Below are 21,463 nucleotides of genomic sequence, written 5' to 3' on the forward strand. Positions count from 1 at the left end.
TTTACTGGAAATTATAAATTTCCAATCATATTTAGATAATTTTTCAGTCATAAACATGTAATTTCCATGTAAAATTACAGGAATTTTTTTCAATGTATATACATGTATAAAGTGTCCAATAATAACTGGATCACCTCTCGTGAGCAGATACAGTGAAATTAAACTGGACGATTTGTTTAAAAGTCTTGTACTATTTTGCAATTTTTGCAATAATAACTATGTTTAAACTAATAAAAAATAAATGAGTATTAGAAAAAAGAATGTTGTTAAATGAAAAAGAATGATTAAAATATTGAATGATAAAAGTACCGAATAAAATATAAATTTTAATTATTTTATAAAAATTGGGTAATTATGCATAGATACCACTCCTCGATGACATATATTGTTAAGGGAGGGAGATGGGTTCGCGTGGAAAATCGTACGTTTCTAAGCAGGGGGGAGATGGGGTGGATCACGCTTCACTCACTCGGGAAATCGTGCCCCATAAGAAGAGGTAAGTATGGAATATTTACTATTATACAGGATGAGTCTGATAAAAAGGTCACCACGTTTTTCTCGAAAATAAGATTAGAGAAATAAAATTAGTTGAAGATAGAGGAAAGACTTCTATTATCAAAATTGTATGATAAGTAGGGGAATATATTTTGATGACCTTGAGTAACTTTAAATGTCCTTGGTTTTCATACTATCAAAAAAAAAATTGGAAAGATTTTTTTTAATTGGAATTTTTTATTCGTTCTATCGATATTCAATGAGCTGAATAATTTTGTATTAAAGTATCTTTTCGAAAACTCAACTATTGTAATGGATATAAATCAAACTATTAGATATAAATCAAAATAAGTCAGACTGAAAGTTTGGAACAAATTTTTTATTATGGCAGTAAATGTTAAAAATATTCATCATATTGATCTAGACATGCCTGTAGTTTTGTAAAAAGTTTGCTTGGACTTCTTATAATTCTTGAATCATTATTTTGCGATAAATATTTTTTTTCTTTTATATTTTCTGAAGTAGTAAGATATTGAAAATAAGCTAGTTTCTTCTCTCTTCCCCAAAGATAATAGTTTAAATATATTAAATCGGATGATCTTGCAGAACCATCTCTACTAATCTATCTGTTTGGGAACATTCTGTTGAGCTCTCGCTTCATATTTATACTGAAGTGGGGTGGTGCATCCTCTAACTGAAGCCACATTCGAGCCTTATCTTTCAGAATATCTTCTGCTAAATTTGGAAAATCATTTCTAAGAAAACAAACAAATCTTTCGGTTGTTAGAGATTCCTAAAAAAATAATGATTCAATTAATCAAATGTCAATAATTTTTCCTGTCAATAAGTTCTCATCCAGTGTTGATTGACTTCGCTCTAATAATGCAAATTGTGCTTGTTAATGGCTCCATCAAGAAAGTAAAAAAAGCCTATTATTATCATTATTTTCTTGTAAAAGCATTGTCTCCATATTAGAAACAAAAACATCAAGCATTTGCTTGATTTCTGATATTTTCCTTTTTTTTTAGGTAATGTAACTGTTTGAGAAGTATTTGCTTCATTTCCTGATTCATCATTCTGATTTTCAAAAGACTTTGGAGATTTCGTTTCGTTTACTGGCATTAAAAAGGAAAGTTGTTGAAAATAGACGTATTCCCTGTTTGTGTGAATTAGCGGCTGAACTTTTTGATTTTTTTCATTAAATTCAGTTCTCTGTTCAAGGAATCTCTCAAACTTTTCTACTTACGTTGAAGAATTATGGCTATAAAACGAATGCGATTGTTAATTGTGCTGAAAATCCGAATGATAATGATTCTCTAAATATTAAATATTTGTTATTAGATTGATAGATTTATAGTTTAATCATTAAATTAATTTATTCTTTAACTATTTATTTTATTTTTCTTATTATTTACTTTTATATTTGTTTTTTGTTTTTCATTATTTAATTGTTTATTGATTTATAATTTCGATCGAATCGTTTAGAGCGAAAATAAATATTCTTTTGCTTAATTAAATTTATTCTTATCGATCATGTTCGAATTATAATTCATCAAATAATGATTATTTATAAACAATGTATATTGAATTGGATAAGTTCGTAATTGAATAATTTTTTCATTTTATATAAAGAGAAAATGTTAGGTATTAAATGTTGAATGTTTAAAAAAATTGAAAATTTAACAAAATCTCACCTGCTTGATTTTTTTTTGCAGTGTCCATGTCTCCGAAGCGTTCCGTGAACAATGTACACAATTCTTCTCATACTTTTATTTTTTAAATCTTATTATTGTATTCTCTGCATTTAGTATACCAGATAACAGAGCAAGCCTCTATTTATAAAGTGTTCAATGGCATTCTTTCCCAAGATACAAAGAAGATTTTCTCTTAAAATCTACAATATGCAATATACGATTATACGATAGATAATCTCTTAAAGTCTACAATATACAATGGATGAGTTAATAAACTTAATTTTTTATTTTGACTTATTCACGTATAAACGTAATGTGTAAATGTACAGTGTGTGCACTGCGTGCTAAAAATTTGTGTCACTACATTTTGGAATTTGTCGTATGTAATTTTGTCAATCAAATATTATAGACCTATGCTACCTAGATAGACCTAGATGCTTCTTTGTCGCGCCACGAAATGATTCGTTTGAACACATCAGCAGCGCTTTTCTGTCACGCCACGAATGCCCATCTAAACGCATTCGCAATGTTTCTTGTCACGCCACTAATTGGCTCATATTCGTGACTTTTCTGTAGCGCCAGAAAGTAACTCCGTATGAACGGGTCAGTGCTTACGATTGTGACGCTACAAAATCGATTGTCTAAACGAGCCTTTAAGTGTTGCTTCATCTGATCACAACACAAATCGAAAAAAGTTAGGATCTTGTAATTTATTTTGAGTCCATGTACAGAAGTGAATTCTCATGTTAAAATCATTCTAGAGAATTCTTGGAATATCGATATACAATATGGATAGAACTTTTTTTTCTTATGCGTAACACTGAAGATTGGCTAATATTTCTATAATTCAGAGATCACGCTAATAATACGTTATTTGTTAATAACTTTTTGATGAACGACGACCGCCATCTAAAATCTGTCGGAGGTCATTCAGGGTTATGACCATGACAACATATGTCCAGGTCAAGATCATCGATTGGGTATTCCTTAATCTAAATAATTACCTATATTTTTTTTAACGTAATGCATGGCGTAGTATATGATTTGCAATACTAACAATAAGAAAATCAATATTTGATTATAAATGTTAGGCATATTATTTAAAAAATTATAACAATTCTTTGAAATAAAAGTATTTTAAGGGAATTTTGCGTATTTTTGGGAATTTCAAAGTTCCCTTTTATATTTTTCTCTAACTTTTCCATGATCAATTTAAATTTCCATAACTTTTCCAGATTTTTTTAGGTCTATGACCCTGAATTACTAAAAATCACCAAATGAGCGTGTATCTAAATGAGCGTGATGAGTGTCCATCTGGTATATTATCATATGCAAACACGCACCAAGATATGACCATCTTATGTGGGGAAGTTTTTTATTTCGCCACTCATACGTTGCCATTGCCGTTTATATAATAGTAAACAACTTCCTGTGTACTTACTATCCTATGATACTATCTGCGAATATATGCTTATTCGCAGATTTTTAAGAATTAATTTCTCGCTAATTATTATAAAATAGTACAGGACTTTTCTCGACAGTCCGTTCAGTTTTGTCCACTCTACCTACTTATGAGAGGTTTTTAGTCATACCGGACACCCTGTATGTGTATGTGTGTGCGCGCGCGCGCGCGCACGTGTGTGTGTATCCAATAATATACTATTCAACTCCTTTTGTGTAATATCTTTGATGAGTAGATTATCGCCACTAGCTGCAAAAATAATGATGAATTTCGCAATATCAACTTATTACTATATCTGATTTTCTAAAAAATAATGAGAGAAAAATGAGAATATATAATAAGATATCTTTGTGAAAATGAAATACATTGTTGTATTAGTTCCGAAAATAAAAATAAATAGTAACAATAAAAAATAAATTGGGAACGAGCGAATTAAATTACAATTTCATGTGATTGAAAAATAAAAGAACAGATTGAATCAGTCGCTAATTAATTTTTAAGAAATAATCAAAATTAATTGATAGCTTCTATCAATAACCGAAAGGCTACGTGCAATAAACGCTAGTATTTTATTTCGCATCGTGATCACACGCTTTGTGATCATAAATCAGAATAATCTCGACGACAATGATATTTGCTTGCCACGATATAACGATTGTAACGTTAGATTGTTAAAGAATTGTGTTCTTCGTTCAAAGAGAAAAAATAAATTTGTCATTTTGGCTATTGCGATTAATTAATTCTTATTAATATACTCATCGAAAAAAGTTTTGCGTCTCACCCCCTTTTCAATTTGAATTTCTCTCTTTATGTTATGATAAAAAATAGTTTTTCTTATATAACTTTACCTGTTCACTTTATTTCTTCCAACGCATAATGTTAGTGTTATTGACGTTATTTCTTTGTATCACATGAATAAATACGCAATTTAATCGATATAAAACTTTTTCGATGTGTGTATTTTCTATTGAAGCTAAAAGAATGGAGATAAAGGTGGTCCGCATATAAACAATTATTAAGGCTCCTGAGTAGTTGCTGCGATCATATTAGATTGTGACGACATAAGCGAGAAATAAGTTTCTTGCATGTCATTTGTAAATAAAGAGAGAATTTGATAAAAAATAATAAAATCACTTTAAAACATCTAAAAATAGAATAAAGCTATCTTTTCGATTCTAAGTAGATCTTCTTCTTGTTTATGTCTCCTGTCTCCATGAGTACAAAGGCGATATCACGTCGTTAGATTTCTCACTATGCGTAGAAAGGTGTATAGAAGCTTCTGATTGTTGGCAGGCTCAGCTGGCGACATTAAGTCACCAAATAAAATGAAATCCATACGGCTCTAATTCTCACGGCAGGAGGGACGAGCTGCTATCACCAGACCGCTAAAACAAGTCCGTGCTCAGGGGTCGAAACGTCTACGCAAGCACTGTGTAAATACAAAAATCAAAAGTTCTGATGATGACTTTACTGAAGCTAACAAATAAGCGGTAAATTTTTTATAAAGGATTGAGCAGTGCTTGTAGCGTGGTTGATAGAGCTGTTATTCTCAGTCAGAGCATGACAAAGGGGGTAGGCGTGATGTGCAGTGAAGGACAATAAAATATTATGCGTTGAAGATCCTGGGAGGAGAAGCCACAGTAGGAAAGGTTTTCTATAATATTTTTCCGAAAGAGTTCAAGTTAAAGTGATTGCTAAAGTGATTGCTACAGTTCAAGTTAAAGTGATTGCTACGATTAAGTGTAGTAATGGATATGCGAGAGAAGTGAATCAAGGCCTCTTTTTACCATTGTAAATATTCTTAAAAAAATATTCTCCTTTAATTTAGGATGATCTTTCTACGTATTTCTCAAAAGAGTTAGTTAGCTGAAATTTAGGAATAGTAAAGAGGTCAGAACATGGAACTTTAAAATTGGTCTATATGCCTTCTCAGATAGCTCTTTTGGCTAGCTGGTCAATGATTTCGTTACCTCGAATATCACAGTGCATTTCTAACACACTTTTAGAACCTGAAATTATGGATATTTTTTTTAGGTCTAGATTTAAAGCAGTAAGCAAAGCGTTATAAATAGCCCATGCTTCCACTGTGTAAATTGAGACATAAGAGAAGATTCTGTACATCGTCTAATGGTTCAACTGTGGAACGTAACCTCCGTCCCAATATAAATATTATCATCAACTTTTGAGAGTTGTTGGTATAAAATACCATAGAGTGTTTAATCACACCTCCAAAGAAGCTCTCAAATACACACTGAGCATTCTGACACGGGAGAAAATCGATTTTCTTAAGGATCTGAGGAGGAAGTAAGATAAGGTGGTTATGGAGGAAATGAATGAAAAACGGAATGTAAGGAGAGAAGATTCTAAGTGCATTTGACTTTTGAAGGATCACATTTGTAAAAATGTAAGGGCATTCCAAAATACATGCCAAAGTATGAAAAGCGGGGTGGAGGGAGAGGAATCCTGGAACAGAGTCGCAACATTTTTGTAACTACAGAATAATCCTCCACCGATATAATTTTAATAAAGTATATGGCTGCAAGATATTGAAATCGATGTTTGAGGAGAGAAAGACCGGATGCATCACATTGATTCGGATTGTGATTGGAGAGTTATGATAATCGTAACAGAGGTCGTGGTTTTGAACACGCTGGAGTTTTTTTTAAAGAATTATTATCTTTGAGAGCGAATATTGACGAGGCATATTCCATAATGATCTAAGCATAGATTTATACAGGGAGTCCCAGAAATAGGTGGCCAAACTTTGATATCGTATTCTACTGTCCTTAAGGATGAAAAAGTCATATATGTAAACATATACCCGGAAATTCTTCCTTTTTAAAATATTTGTTTACGAAAGAATATTTTAAAGGTTTGTAATTTACTTGAAGAAATTACTGAAAATAACTACCTTGTGTTTCACAATACAGATTCTGAACTTCTCTAAAGTTTCTATTAGCTCATCCATATATTAAACGAATATATCTGCTGCCTCAATATTTGAATAAATTATCTTGGTAATACTATCTTAATCATGCAACATAGATAAAAACTAATTTATTATAATAAACTGTCTTTGATAACAGTATCACTTACTCTATCACAACATTTACTTCGTATGATTTCTGTTCTATTTATGTAAACTTTGGAGATAAATAAAAAATGTTTATATCTCAAAAAAGAAGAGTTTCCGGATCTGTGTTTATATGTTTATCATGTTTTTCCATTATGGTTTTCCTTATGGACAATACAATACGATACTAAAATTTGACCACGTATTTTTGGGATGCTCTGTATATTGTGAGATGGAGGTGGAGTTAGAGTGGGCTCCCCACTGTGTGCTCCTTAAAGCGACAATGATTTGAGTTGTTCTCTTTCTTTTGGAAATGATATGTCCCAAATATTTTTTGTCTAGGATCTAGAATGACTTGGAGAAACTTAACAGAGGGAGAAGGACAAATGGTATAACCCGCAAAGTCTATACTCAAGTTTTCCGTGGAGAGATTCTTTTTTTTTCGTGAAGATCATCATTTGAATTTTGTTAGGGGAGATATCCAAACCCCTGCTCGCTAAGAATGCCGCTATACTGTTCAATGAAATTTCAACCGAACGTAAAGCCTCCAATGTGTATAAGCTGGCGAGATGTGAGCGGATCCGAAAGAAAGTCTTGTATAACAAATTGAATTGTGCGAAACAAAATAAGATTTTTAATGAAATTAATAAAGAGAGGAGGGAAATCCAGATCAATGAGGTCGTACAGGAGAATATGTGGCAGTACATTGTCAAATGCGGATTTGATATCTATAAGATTGCTACTATGTCCAGTTTATGTATAAAGCCTGTGTGAATGTTAGTAGTGAGAATTATTAAATTGCTTAGCAGGATCTGAATTTCCTAAATCCGAACTGATTGTTTGAAAAAAAAGGTGACATGGAGGAAGAGAGAAATTCCGCCAATCAGTATAATCGAGAATCAGAATAATTGAGGATTAGCGCTCTATAATCTTAAGTATACAGGATGTGAGGAAGATGTTGGGATGGTAACTCCTCTGAAGTTTAAGGATTAGGAACGATCGAATGAAACTGTTCCGGAAAGGTAATTGCTTGAAAGAGTTGGTAAAAATGGATAGGAGACATGTCAAAAGATCATTAGGGAAAGTTTTAAGGAATTGATAGTCTATGCGGTCGAGGCAGATAGTTTAGGATTTGGACTAGAAGAAGCCTTGATCGATTTCAAAGCGGCCTGCAACTTGCCGCATCAAAAGGGAGAGTTTAACCAAAGCAAGGAACTTGTGGATGTGTAGGAATATCAGAAGCAGGAGGAGAGCAAGAATCAGGGCATATATTTCCGATAATTCTCCGAGTGTCATTAAAAATGAATGAGAAATGTTATCACCTTCCGACGAGTTTGAAAGTGCTAATCGGCGATTCTTAAATTTTTTAATCATCTTCCACGTCTCCAAGATGAGGGTAAGATGAATGAGACTTTTACAGGAAGCTTTCCAATCTTTGCGTTTTCCCCTCTCCTCTTTCCGAAGAGTACATTTTGCTTGTCTCACAGCTTCACGATACACTTAAATTTTCAATGGTACGGAATTGCCTATAGATTTTAAAAAGTGCGGAAACACTTGTATACAACTTCGTCGCATTGTAGGATCCACTAAGAAACCGGTGGAGGGCCCCGAAACGAGTAGCCTCCTTCATTAAAATATTTAACTCATTTAGAGTTCTTCGACGGGAAAGATTTTGGGAAGCAGGAGAAAAGCTCCTTGGTAAGTATATTGTGTCTTTCTACTGGAGTGAGGTTGTGTAGAGGATAAAGTCTTGTTATAGATGTCGATCGCTAAGCTTCACTGAAACACATTGCCATTGTATGCGCGAAAGGCATATTTTATGTGAAGTCGATCTAACTAGGCTGTTAATATTGACAATAATTAGGAAGTGATCACTTCCCAGGAGACCTTGTGAATATATGCATAGGAGCTATGTTTGATGAAACAAAGACTAAGATGGTTATAGGAGGCCCTGAGAGAATGAGATAAAGTTGGGAAGGAAGGGGGGTTTGTGCAGATTAGTACAAAGACTCAATCGATTCACTTATAGTTAGACAAGAGGCGTTGGATCACGATGGTATATTCTCCTATAGGGAATAATGGGCGTTAAAGTCTTCGATAAGTAACATTGATTAGTAAGATCCTGAATGAAAAGTGAGTCGAGAGGAAACATTGGGGTGTCGATAATATCAATAATAGCAAGGTCTGAATCATTAAAGGTGATAGAGATTGTAAGGATCTCCATAGAGGGGAGCAAATTTAATATGTTATTTAAGCTCGAATGCAAGATGGAATTACGTATGCGAGAGAGAGGAGAGAGGGAGGGAAGAAGGGAGAGAGCGAGAGGGGGGGGGGGAAGCGAAAGAGTGAGGAGGGTGGGGGAGAGGGGGAAGGAGAGAGAGAGAGAGAGAGAGAGAGAGAGAGAGAGAGAGAGAGAACAGACATACTTCATATCATGTGATGTAGAATCGAAGCGCATACAAATCCGTGGGGGTTTAAGCATGTTTCCGCAAGTATAATGATGTAATCGTAATTCTCAGCCATTTTATCTATGTCTGATTTTTTGTTTTCAGCTCCAGAATGCCAGTTCCAGAAAAAGATGCGACAAAAATGCTACGATCCTTGATTTATAGAAAGAGAGGAAATGGTGACTATTGTATTAATTGCAAGTGAAATTGTTCAATATTTCCTGAATTTGATGAAGGTCAATATCCAACTATGATTCATATAGCGCGGAAGAAATGTTACCTAGAAGTTTATTAAAGAAGTCAGGAAGCGTGCAAATAAAGAATGTAAGATCCGAATGACTATAGCTCCTGCACATTAGAAGAAAAAGGGGAATTGGAAGAGGTAGGGAAAAGGAGGTTTTGCTTCTTTTGCAGAAGGATTCTGCTATCTGCTATTGGGCAATTAATATAGAGCTGTGCGTCTCGCATATTCTGTTTAGCAAATGAATTAACTTGAGGATTAGGTTTACGAGAAGGAGAGGGGGGGAGGTGTTGGAGGGTCAGAGGATTCAGTGAGATTTCTGCGGAGCGCATTGTTACAATGGTTTCCCGGAAGAGTAGGTCCACCGCGATGTGGATTAGTGGGGGCCGTGCAATGTCACTGTACAATGGTAATCCGAATTCGGAAATAAATTTCAAAATTTCATAGAGACTGACGTCTTAATATGATCGAGGCAATTGGATTTGAGAACGGGAATGTGCAGAAAGAGAGGAAGGAAGGAGAGGGAAATTGTTCTGAATGAGGAAAATATTAATGAAAGTGTAAGATGTAGCTTCAAGTTTTGCTCGTACTCCCGCGTACGTTTTCTATTGCACGATGTTGATAAATCTGCCTTTGTTTAATGTAAATCGAACATTTATTGGAAGGAAGGTATTTTAGGTCACAGTTAGGGGAGCAAGATTGAAATAGGGGCAATCCTCAATCTTATCATGTTTGCTCTGTCCGCATCTAGCGCAACGGGGAGTTTCTTTGTCATCGGAACTAATATGACCAAACTTTAAACATGAGAAATACATTAGCCCTCGAGAGATGTTGGATAATACAGAGAAAGAGACGCGCATGTATGAAATCCTTTTGGGAGAGGAACTGGTTTTGAAATTTGGATCAAAACTGACTATGTAGGAACAATGGTATCTGTAAAGAGGCTCACTTTATTTGCGAATATCTTTATTTATATCGTTTAGATACAAGTAAGTAACGAGAGTACGTTGTGTCGTGTTGTTTATTGTCGATGATAGTGTGTTTCAGTATGGCCAACTTTATGTTAATAAAAACACTTTACTGTGGCAACTTATGAATGCATATGGTAAATCAGGATTGCCATCCGTCATCCTCCTTCTTTTGTAAACTGAATAGTCAAAAAGTTTTTTAGGACGGATTGTCTTTCCATAACGCGATTTGAGAACAGGTGTTGCTTGGGAGTCACTTGTTCTTGCACTAACACTTGTTCTGGGTCATTTGCTTTCTCTGATTGTTCCAAAGGGTGTCTATCCGGGCTATTCTGTTTCTATTCTTTTCGATGTGGAATACTCGGTATTTGTTTTACTCCTTCTTCTACGATGCTAGGTGAAATCAACTAATTTATTATAGACTTCTTTAAAAGTTTCAAAAACCAACTGTTTCTCCTTAGTTGTCTACCATTTGTTGTTTTGATAATATAAGAGAGTGGTTCTGGTGTTTTGTCAACTATTGTGGCTAGTATCTAGCACTGCTTCTCATCACGGAATAATATTTGTTCTCCTTGCTTGAATTCCGGTATACTGCGTTTGTTCACGATCGCGTACTTTTTCTCTTTTTTGCGAATCATTTTTAGTTTTTCTTGGATGTTTGGTATTAGAAATGCGTTTACCAATACGTAGCCTATTCATTATATGTGTCTTACGCTTATTTGCTGACTGTCAAGCAGTATTAATTGCCAAGTCTGTTTGAAAGTTATTCCCATATATTGCGATTTTTTAGCGTAATTTAAATATTTCTTTGTATTTTCCTCTGAAAAGAATTTCTCAAAAATTCTTCTAATTTTTGTACTGCTAAAAAATTTCGGTGGAAAGACAAATCTTCTAAAAGAAAATCTCTCAACCTATCTACAGTGATGTCAAGAGAGATAAAACAAGCTTTCTTCCATTTTCACAAATGTTTTAAAGTGATACTTTGTTTGATCATACTTTGTTTTATCCAAATCTTTTTATTTAAATACAAATAACATACAAAAAACTTCATTTTTTGTTTATTTCATTATTTTTTGTTTATAATGTTATGATTCAATATGATCCCAGCGACTACTCAGAAGCCTCAAATACTATTGAATTTGTTATTAATTTAATATTTTCGCGTTACTTATGAGTTTTCGATAAGTAAATATTTTTTGTGTACGTATATTATAATATGTATGTATATGTATTTTATATATACACGTGTATCTTTTAAAAGAGATACGCATATGTAAAGTGTAAGCACTATGCTTGCCTGTATAAATACAAACATGATCATATCCTGAGGCTATACTTATTGTTTTACTGATGAATTTAATATTTTTTGGTTTATTCTAACAACCATGAAGATTAATATGTTTTATCAATAGATTTTTAAATTCGTGAGTATTTAGCCAAATGCTAACGCAAAAATGATGAGATGTCAATTTCCATCATTATTTATTGTAACAAATACCAGAAAAAAAATAAAAAAAACTTGATTTCAGAACTACATAATATTCTTCGTTAAAAATTTTTCTTGAAAATCTTGAATTCTTCGATATTAAAATATCGAACTTGTTTTATAGAATTTCTGACAGTTGTATTTTTTGTAGAAAAAAATTTGTTACTAAATTTTTTATCTTCTAGAGACTTGCAATTTAATATTTGTTCATGCGGCCTGTTAGAAAGTCATTCCACTCGCCGGCGGTGATAGCGTTAATCGTGTTTTTTTATGTTATGTTTGTTTATTATGGATGTTTCGAACCGGATTAGTTTAGCTGCTTAAAAAAAAATTTTTTTTCTTAAATGTTGGCAGCTCCGTAACTAAACTGAAAAGTGTTCTAACCCGACGGTCAATATAACATATGTTCATACATATGAATTTTTTCCCGAGTTGCAGCTTATGAGCTTGCTTTTATTTTCTTTTTATAATTATTATATAATTTGCAAAATGAATAAATAAAGCGAATATAATATTCGAGACAGTTTTCACAAGTTCTAGTTCAAGTGAGAGTGACGATGAAGATATAAAACTATTTCTTGATGAAAGTAAAATACGTCGAAAAATACCGAGAATAAAATATTTTATTGAAACAGTAATATGCATATAATAATAAAGAATTTAAACAACATTTTCGATAAACATGTAGTAAACTAATTACTTATTTTACTTTTAACCTTACATATGATTTTCAGGATGAGTCGCAACACTTTATTTTTTATTAAATTTTTTAAAACCATATTTGCAAACTGAGGAAAGTGGTCCTGTTATTTCATCTAAAAAGGAATTGTATATTGCTTTGTATGTATATTAGGAACACCTAATTCATATAGGTAAATATATATTTACATATATTCTTATATATTTTTATAAACTTTTTCTACTTCAAGCGAGTATTTACTTATAAATTGGATAAAGGAACATAAAAGCCAATTCGCCAAATGTACGTGCAAGTGTATGATAAATAATTTCTTCGTAAATATATATATACAAACAAGATGACGCAAATGTTTCGATTTTATATTAGATCATCTTCAGTGTTTTTATAAATTTTTAAATATGTAATGGCGCTAGTAAAATCTCAATATAAAAATTTTTTTATTCTAATTTTGATAACATTAATACTACAAAGGAACAATCGATAAACTAACTCAATGTTAATTTTTATATTCAGATTTTACCAGCGTTGTTATATATTTAAAAATTTATATAAATTCTGAAGATGACCTAATATAAGGTCGACTCGTTTGCATCATCTTGTTTGTATATTCACGAAGAAATTATTTAACATACACTTGCACATATATCTTATAAATTGGCTTTTATGCTCCTTTATCCAATTTATTTTGATTTTGTTCGAATAGCCAATAAATTGTTTATAATTATTTATTTATCATTTTTATTTATATAGATCTATTGTAATCAAGTTTGATGTAGGAAATGCTACAGCTTGGCAAGCTGTAAAAAGAATAGTAAAAGCTCTGTGTTATTTTTGGAACTATTTTATTCATTGGCCGACATTTGAAGAAACAGAAATCACAAGTAGATATATAGAAAGAAAATATAATTTCCCTGACGTAATTGGAATTGTGAATGGAACACATATTACAATTGCAGCAAAAGAAAATGTACTTGCTTATATCAACCGGAAAGGACATCACTCTATACAGTATATAATACATTATACAAGTATATAATACATTATAAAATATTAGATTTTATCGATTCTATTAAGAAACAATATACAATATTGCTCTTGTTTATAAGTTGTTTGATAAAAAGAAAGAATTTATCCACTGCTACGCTGGAATGCCAGGATCAATGCATGATATGAAAGTGTTTAAATATTCTAGATTGCAATAAAAATACAATGACAATTTTTTTTATAATAAACACCTCATAGGCGATTCAGCTTATACTCTGCAAAAATCTGTTATGGCTATATAAAGACAATGGACATCTAACAGCTGACGAAACCAATTATAATTATGCTCTATCTGGAAGCAGAATGTTTGTGGAACAGTCTATAGGTCTTTTAAAAGGACAATGGAAATATTTATTAGACAAATTGCCGATGCGAAGGACAGACCTCATCCCCTATTATTGCTTGCTGTATTCTCCATAATATTTGTCTCATATAAAGAGATGAGATTGAATATCCGATTATTCTTCCAAACGAGATTGTTGAAGATGCTGGACCTTTAACTATTACTCCAGAACAACAACAAGAAGGAATTATCAAAAGAAAGCAAATAAAAAATTGTCTTGTCTAAATTTAACTGATAATTGCATTTTGTATAATAGCATATTTTTATTTTTATTCTATGTATTACACTGTCTTAGCTAATATAAAAATAATTTGATTTTGCTTAGGATACATCTTTTTATGTAAAATATCAACAAAACGATAACTTCTTTTAAATATATGTTTACAAACTAAAAAAAAATGTATTTCTTAATATCCAATAAGATTGAAAAGACCGTTTATGTTAAATAACATTACTTTAAATACGAAGTGCTACTACGATCTGAGTGTTGAGATGTTGAACTAATATATATATATTCATATAAATGAATTAATTTCAGAAATGATAATTATGTATTGATATGGTTGTTGAACTTTCAACGCAATCAATCTGAAATATTAATCCCCCCAAATTTCCCAAATTAAAAAACTGTAATAAATTTATTGCGAAAAATTATATTATATTTCTTAATATATTTATATTAAATATATATATACAAACTAAAAAAAAATGTATTTCTTAATATATTTATTATACTTATATGTTAAAATGAGTATCATTGCTTTTTGGTAAACGTAAATCATTGGCAAAGAATATAATAACAAAGTTTAGTCACAAAACGATTAAATATTTAAAAATAAAATAAAATATTTCTTTTAAATTAAATTACAGCTTTTTTTGAATATCTCTAAGAATTGCCAATTAGGCTTCTTTATATTTTTTGTCAATCTAACTTTTGTTTTTTTAATTACAAAAATTGTGTCAATCATCCTTATTTATGCTGTCACGTTTTAAACTTCCTGAAAAGTTTATTATATTTGTATAAAATGTAAGTTATTTATTTTTGTTAAATAGAAGAAAAACATTAACCTGAAGACGATGATTCCTCTAAATGATGCCCAAATGGTTTGTTGGATCCAACAGCAAACAAAGGCTGCATTCATGGTATTTTAGCGAATATTTCACATAAAATCTAAATAATAAAAATGTAATGAAATAAATGAAAATGTCAATAATATAACAATTATTATATATTTATTGTATTTACATAATATTCAATTTTTTTTGGCGCGTTTCCAGTTTGGCGATTATGATCACAACATTTCTTATAAGCTTTTGTTAAACTATCCATTTTTGTATTACATTGTGATGCAATAAGAGCATAACCTTTCTCTCTCATTCCTGCTGATATTTCATTCCAAAGGCGATTGTGCTTAATTGAAATTTTTTCTTTGCTTAATTGAAACAGAAATAGTAGCAATTTCGTTTGCTCTGTAGACCAATGATGTCTCGAAGCACCTAACAAAAATTTTTATTTAATTATAAAACATATTATAATACATTTTTTTACCTGTAATGTACATAATTATATTTTCATTATTTTCATTTTTATCATAATTATCAAACTGTCTATTTTCATTCAGCTCTATCTTTAGAAACATTTGTACCTATGCAATGATACATATTTGCTTGAGTATTTCTTTACTGTACTTATTGAACAGCTATACACCAATCTGTGGATCTATAGAAATAAAAACTTATAATAGAAAGTAAGAAAATACGCGAAAAGGATTTGTCACACATTCTGAGTTTCACCATTATTAGTTTGCTAAAAATATTATTTGACACATAAAGTTCAATAGTATTTGACCTATCTGTTAACTTTTTTATTGTGTGTTTCGTCATTTATTGCAGATTTGTTTCGAAATAATGCAGGATACTTTTGTTTTTATCATTATCAAAAATTTTTCTGCATATGATAGATCTGAAAATTTTAAGTATGATAAAAATTTGGGTGTTGCAATATTACGTTAATATTCATATGAGCTTATCATTATGCGCTAAATCATAAACGTTTTTTGTCATCAGAAAATTATACATTTTTTCATTGCGGTCTCGAATTTCCAAATGATACATTTTTTTTGTTGTTACTAACAACATTTATTGCCTACAATACTTGAGCAATACTTGGTTAAACGTAACAGGTTCGGAACACTTCGGTTTAATTATGGAGCTGCTAACATCTAGGAAAAAAAATAAGCTAAACTAATCCGGTTCGGAATACACCCTACATATTCTTTTTGCTAGAGATGGATAGCGATTCCTAGAGAGTCTCATAGAGAGTGGCAAACTGCATCACGTGACTCGATCTCCTCTGATTGGATGCAGTCATCAAAACTCCATAGGGCATTCCCGAATGCAGAAATTGATTAAAATAGATTAGAGAAAAGTTGAAAAAAATCGCAGTTCGTTATTTTTTTTTTACAACTAATGAAGTCTTTATAAGTGACATACATATTATTAATCATGAGTACATATTATTAATCTTAAAAGTATATGCCTTCATCCATTGTACATATAAAGGTGAAATAAAATTACGAATTTTTATATTCCAGATATCTGTATTGTGCATATTACGAAATGCTTACCAGATCAGATACAGTGTTCCAAGTTGCACCAATTCTAATGAAGAAGGGTATTGCTGCATAAGATTTGATCAAGATCTTAAATTGAAACAAAAATGGGTTGATGCTGCCAGAATTCCTGATGGGAAACCTTCAAAATCAGTTATACTGCGTTATACTGCATTAGTATCGAAGCGTGCATATAAATGTTTTATACTATAACTTCCGTAAATACCAACAAAAATAACATCAATGTTATAATTTCTTACTAATATTAATATATTAAATTTAATATAATGTGAGTGTAACGATTACACAGTTGCGTAGAAAATTATAACATATTGATGTTATGTTAATGATAGTTAGTGGGATAGATAAAACAACTTGATATGGCACTTTTCCTTATAATTTTTTTTTCAATGTGAAATAATTTTGATAAATGGAAATAAATCTATGGGTCAATTCTAAGCAAATGTGTCGTTAAATCGTAAAATCGTAAAATTGTAGCTTATGAAGTTCTCGTAAGAAACAGAGTTACATTTTTATATAAACTGTTATTCTCGCATCTGTATTGCATATCGTATAATTACGATTGAACGTTATGATTTACAAATATCAGCCACTCTTTAGCGAAAAACCTGTAGGCATCGGTTACTGTGAATGGCTGGCCCATTCGTAAAGTGGTCAATCGGTATCCTTCTGATCGTCATAATCGTGTGACGTGTGGTATGTTATTCTAAGTTTAATCGTGAACGTAAAAAAATTATCAAAATATTTAATGTGAAAAATATTTCAGTTAAAAAATGAGGTATGTATTAATTATTAAGTTTTGTGTGTAATTATAAAATACTTTTCTCACATTTTTGACATCATCATTGAGATACTCTTCATAATATAACTTAATCTATAAGTTATAAATTATTGTTATCACAGTTCTTATGATAACATCGGACAGAAAGAAAAAAGGAAAAAACGAAAAAGAACACAAAATACATCAAAAGAACAATATAAACTCTATTTGTCATTTTTGAAAAATGATTATGCCTTCAGAAGCGGAACAGTAGATCTTACTTTAGGTGAAAATTATATTTCTCAAAAGTGGGAAGAATTATCGAATAAACTTAATGCAACGGGTGCTGGTTCACTTTTAATACCTGATGAATGCAAGAAAGTATGTAATACTCATATATACAGTATTCACAATTCTATTTTATATTGTTTTAAGAGTTTTTGTGTTAAATGTATAATGTTTTTATCTTTTATTTCTCTAATAATTACTGATTCTATCTTTCACATTGCAGAGATTTACTGATTGGAAATATGCTACTCGTGCAAAGCATGGAAAAAAATGTGAATACAGATCTCAAACAGGCTCTGGGCCTCAATCGAATATGTTTGAGTGAACTTGAAAAACGTTTATTATCTGCATAAAATTGTCACTGGAAATACTGATGTTATACAATACGAGGGATTGGAACTTTCATCCAACGCAAATACTGATGCTAATGTGGAAAATATTGGCATTACAAATAATATAGAATCAATCCATATCAATGAAAATGATGTATTAACATCTGATTTTGTAGATAGTATAATACTAATCGATGAGAGTGTGAACAATGTGTTAGATGCGAACATTTCAAGAAAAAATCTTGAAATATACAAACAGTAGCTATACAAACAGTTTCAAATAAAGAGAAAAGAAAAAGCTTTCCTTGTAGCGTTTCCACGAAAACTTTAAAAAGAAAATATTTCAATTCCAGAGCAAAACCATTATCAGCCATTAACGAAAAAATTGTTGCAAAATAACAATGAGTCAACAAAAACTATATCTGAATTTAATACTATTTTTAAAACATTTACGGAAAATTATATTGTATAAATTTAAAAAAAGAAAATTTGGAACACAAAAAAAGTAAACTAAATTTTAAAGTTGCAAAATTGCAATTTCTTCATCCAGAATTTAAATTCATTGATAAGAATATCTAACTTATTATCAATAATATTAACATTTAATAGTCATTGATAATATTTAAAAAAATCTAAAATTTAATTTTATTATAATAATCTGTTTTATTGATTTTGTAATACTTTTATTAATAATACTTTTATTAATAAGTTCATTATAAAATATGTTCCAACAAACAATAGATAGAGAATTTCTAACTAACAAATTAATTAAATATAATTCTTACATGACATCCGTTTAACTACATTATGCTTGACTATCAGCTATTTACAGCATTAAAACGGTGGAAAAACTGTGATCAATCATAACATGGGCAAACGGGAAGCTCTTAATTTCTACATTCTTAAAATATATCACTAAAATAATTTTTATTTTTTAATAAGTGATAATGACTGATTATTTTGTGTTTATCGTTAATTAATGTTTAATCTTTATTTATTGAAGATTACTCTTTAAATTGTTCTGTCTATATAATAATATAAGTACCTTTTTATTTGTTTGTGATATATTGTATATACGTCAAACATTACCAGATGTGCAATTTATTTCTTTATTGATATAACACTATCAAAGTAAAAGCACTGTTAATCTTTTTTATTACAATATATATATATATTTGTAAGCAGAAGTGGGAAGAGAAATAAATAATTCTAAAAATTATTTCTTATCTATATTGCTCTAGCAGCTCTTCCTGATGATATAAATCATTGCCTGCGTCTAAAACTAGAAATATTTTACATTACAAATTTTTAAAACTATTAGACTTTGAATTATAATAGAGATAGAGAGTTAATTTGTCAACAATTTTATATCTTCAACATTATTATCAAACACGTTGAATTCCTGCATTCTATTTCATTTTCAGGTAATAATAATCTTGCATCTATTGCAATGTTATGAAGCATACAAACGGTATAAATAATATTTGCACAAACAGTATAAATAATATTTTTATATCGAGGATGATATAACTTTCTATGCTTAGAAAGACACCTAAAACATCCAATACCGTTCGCTCTTTCAATACTATTGCAAACAGTGTTTAATTCTGCATTGAATGCTGCTTCTGGAGTATTTTCACTAGGATTTTCAAATGGAGTAAACAACCATGGTTTTAATGGATAACCACTATCTCCTGAAAGAAGAAATATATATCTTATATTTTATAAAAGACATATTTCAGTTTAATACGTATAATATATATGCATAAAAAGGTACTGTATAATATAATGTAATATGTATAATATAATATACATTGTATAATATAATATACAATGTATTTCTTATATAAACTAACCAATTAAATGCCTTTGCTGATATCCATTTTTATAATTTTGTCTCAAAAAAGCTCTAATTCTGCTCATTTGCAGCATCATGAACTGAACCAGGAAATCGTACAGAACAAGCAATAATTTTACAATACATCATAAAAACGAACGTGGTTATATTTAAAACGAAGAATAATTAATAAAAAGAAGAGCATAAAAAACCACCGCACAAGTTATAGTTTGTGATATTTAATTGTCATTACATTAATTAAAACATTAAACGTTTCACTATAAAACGTATTTAAATTAATGTATCTAACATAAATGGTCTTATTTCCAATCTTATTGTTTATACACGCTCGTCTACAATGCGTAACTCTCTATACACATCGGTTATTGCGAGGAATATTGTTAAGATCTCGATGTCTAAAGGCTTAGGACGCTCGCACGAAATGCAAGAGATCGGTTTCGACTCCCGGCCGAGGCAATATTTTTCGCAATAAGTTTATTATTATATTGTTACGTTAATGATAGTTGATGGAACAGATATTTTTCTCTTATGTATCTATGTGTATCTCTTATTTTAATAGGTCAATTCTAAGCAGACTCGTAAGGCTCGCAACTTGTTCTCTAAGATTTGTAAGCTTTATAACTGGAGTTGTTTTTACGCATTATCGTAAAACATTCGTAAATGCGATTTCTCGTACAAACGGCTAACAAGAAGTTGTCTGTAAAAATATTATAATACATAGAGTTATAAGCACTATAGTTTGTCAAATATTGTAAAAAGTATTTCCGTTATTTTTATGTATAATGAACGTCGATATTTTATGTAGTGAACTTTTATTTGAAGAAGAATATAATAGTATTGTTAAAAAATATACTGACTGTAAATATCACTGTTAATATTATTATTATAAATATAACCAATTTTTAATCACATGCGAATGTTAAGAAGACATATAAGGAATGTTACAAACCCATTTGATATTCCCTCTATGCATTTTAAACAAATGTATAGATTGGATCAGCAAATTACTATAGATTTAATTCATAGAATTGAATATTACAATCCATCAAATTCAAGAATCTCCTTACATATCGAAGTAAGGATATATTTCTGAAATTTTTTAATTTGTACAGTATAATAAAAGTTATAATAAAATGAAATAGGAACAAAATGCATTTTGGAAGTCTGCTCCTCGCGTTATTTTGTCATAAATTTAATAAAAATGTACAAAATCATTATTTTAGATTTTATGAAAAGTGGAGTTGAGTAAGGTATATATGTCGGTCCTAATCCACTATATGTTAGTGTGTATACGTATACGATGTGCGTGCGTGCGTGCGTGCGTGCGTGCGTGTGTGTGTGTGTGTATGTGTGTGTGTGAGGGAACAGAGAGGAGGAAGTGCCTCACAGAAGTGAAGAACAGGGAAGTGTGTTCCCGGGGAGGTCCGTGTTAGAGGAGGAAAGATTGCATTTTCTATCCAACTCTCACGTTTTGTTTCTTTTCTTGCACGCAAAGATTTAAGATTTTTATTCTACCGAATTAATGAATGCAAATTGCGAACATTCAATGAGAATGCGATGACACCGTCATGATAACGTAGTAGTCGGCACGCATAGTGTAATATAAAACTGGCAAGGAATGAGCGAAGGAAAAAATAAT

General features: G+C 30.7%; 1 protein-coding gene and 1 long non-coding RNA gene across 4 annotated transcripts in view; both read left to right on the top strand.

Moving 5' to 3' along the window:
• LOC105151380 (uncharacterized) overlaps positions 1-13,641 on the top strand; it is a 159,356-nt gene extending 145,715 nt beyond the window's left edge. Inside the window, exons 12-13 of one of the 3 annotated variants that reach the window (XR_015546368.1) lie at positions 12,601-12,738; positions 13,317-13,641. The gene's annotated coding sequence lies outside the window, so the exon portion shown is untranslated. Of the gene's footprint in view, positions 1-362; positions 11,714-12,600; positions 12,739-13,316 lie in introns of those variants that run through there. The other 2 variants (XR_015546366.1, XR_015546367.1) reach the window with 2 other exon arrangements.
• On the top strand, positions 402-18,454 carry LOC147908401 (uncharacterized). The gene is made up of 2 exons (XR_015546370.1): positions 402-496; positions 16,548-18,454. It is a non-coding gene; the product is annotated as an uncharacterized LOC147908401 (long non-coding RNA).
• Positions 18,455-21,463: the final 3,009 nt, after the last annotated feature.

The sequence above is a fragment of the Acromyrmex echinatior genome, chromosome 10 (assembly GCF_024713525.1).
Source record: "Acromyrmex echinatior isolate Ae372 chromosome 10, ASM2471352v2, whole genome shotgun sequence".
Lineage (NCBI taxonomy): Eukaryota > Metazoa > Arthropoda > Insecta > Hymenoptera > Formicidae > Acromyrmex > Acromyrmex echinatior.